Genomic DNA, 1,788 nt, shown 5'->3' on the forward strand with positions numbered 1-1,788 from the left:
AGTGCTATTGATGCAAAAAAAAAAAATCCTCCAACAAGTCTCCCCATACTGCTTTCAAAATGCACATATCAGACTTGCTTTTCATTAGAATATAGTTATTTCTTCATATTAGTAAATCAAAAACCAAGATGAAGATTTTATGTGTGTGTGTGTGTGTGTGTGTATAAACATGTATAAGAAGCAATGTAAATATGTGAATAATTATTGTGTTTCATCTTCTGGACAAGAATGCCAAGTTAGTCTGTCTTCATAAAAAGCAATTACAGTTTGAGGACACTTCGTATTTGCCTCTTCTGCCAGCACCAAGGCTGGCTCATCTAAATCTTCCCATTCCAAGAGAAACATCAATTCTCTACTGCTGTCTGTGGCACCAATTATCCTTTCAGGATCAAGACCTCTGGCAAACCCTCTTGGTTTGTCAGCAGTCTCTTTTTTTTCTTTGATTTGTCATCATCCAATTCATGGTCAGATAAAGATTTTCTGTTTGTACTATCTTTTTCTTTACCAGCTTGTTGAGAATTAAGAAAGTCTTCAATTAACTCTGGACAAGCTAAATTTTCTTCAGGTTCCCAAGTATTGTCATCATCTGCAAATCCCTCCACCAGCCCATTCATTACAAGTCGGCCCACTATTTTTCTACCACAGATTCTTCAGGCTCTGCCTCTTTGATGTTTTTACTCTTTTTATCCTGCTTCTTTCCCACTTTTTGCAACGGGGTTTTATTGGGGGCTATTTTTTATCGTAGACTTGAAGAGCTATTCACTGCCCCCGAGCTGCTCCAGGTCATGGGTCTGCAGAGTCTCTAGCCCTGCACACCTTCCACATATATATTCTTATAGAGCACTGTGGGAAACATTTGGATTTTACTTGGCATGAATGTAAAACTAAGGAGTTAAGTCTCTGAATCCTTTTCTCAACAGTCTAGGACAAACAAACTGTGTTGTCTGTTCTTAAATCTATCCTAAACTCTTTCAACATAGGCATTAAAATTGGTTGGTAATGCCTAGTTAGGATATGGTTTTCAAGACACATAGTCCAGAATGCATGATTCATGTGTGTGTGTGTGTGTGTGTGTGTGTGTGTGTGTGTGTCTGTGTGTTTAAATCATACCAAAATATAGAGACAAAATTTTTTAAAGTCTTAATACAGAACTGAAATCCCTCAAGAATATGTTTTTGTTCATGCTTTTCATGTTTAAATATCTTATTCTAGTTGACTAATTACAAGAAAAAGAATTTCTTAAAGCAAAATTTGTTGATGTACCTAAGCAGTGATGGAATCTTCAAAAGCCTATTTAACAAAAGGCTTTAAATGTGTTCACTATGGTCCCTTCCAGAGGAGACTCTTGTGTGTTCAGAGCATGTAAGTAGTGCTGTCAACATGTTCCTTACCTTGCAAATATGCTATGGAACAGTAATGATGGCTTAGTGTATTCAAAGTGCTAATTTATTAACATACAGAATAATCACACATTTCTACTAAATAACTCTTTATCTTTCCTTCGTACATCTTTAAATTTCTTTAATAACTACTATGTTTTTCCTCTGCTCTCACACCACAGCAATCGTCAACAGAGAAGACTTCTGTGACCAAATGTTGGGGGAATTTCTCCCCACCAGCAAGCAAGCAATTCATTCTGCAGAAGACACCAGCTGGGTCTCCTCCAAGTCAGTTCTGACACTACCTAGAGATAGTGCCAGATCCCACAGTTTGAAAGCTAAGTCCCACAAGAAGGCTCTCTCTTTCCCACATTAGTCTCAAGTCCCAGTCTGCAGAACTTCTGACTGA

General features: G+C 37.6%; 1 pseudogene; it reads right to left on the reverse strand.

Annotated features, from left to right (window-relative positions):
* Positions 1 to 201: 201 nt before the first annotated feature.
* LOC105807383 lies at positions 202 to 856 on the reverse strand (annotated as a pseudogene).
* Positions 857 to 1,788: the final 932 nt, after the last annotated feature.

Source organism: Propithecus coquereli, unplaced genomic scaffold (genome assembly GCF_000956105.1).
Source record: "Propithecus coquereli isolate 6110/MARCELLA unplaced genomic scaffold, Pcoq_1.0 Scaffold157, whole genome shotgun sequence".
Taxonomy (NCBI): Eukaryota; Metazoa; Chordata; class Mammalia; order Primates; family Indriidae; genus Propithecus; species Propithecus coquereli.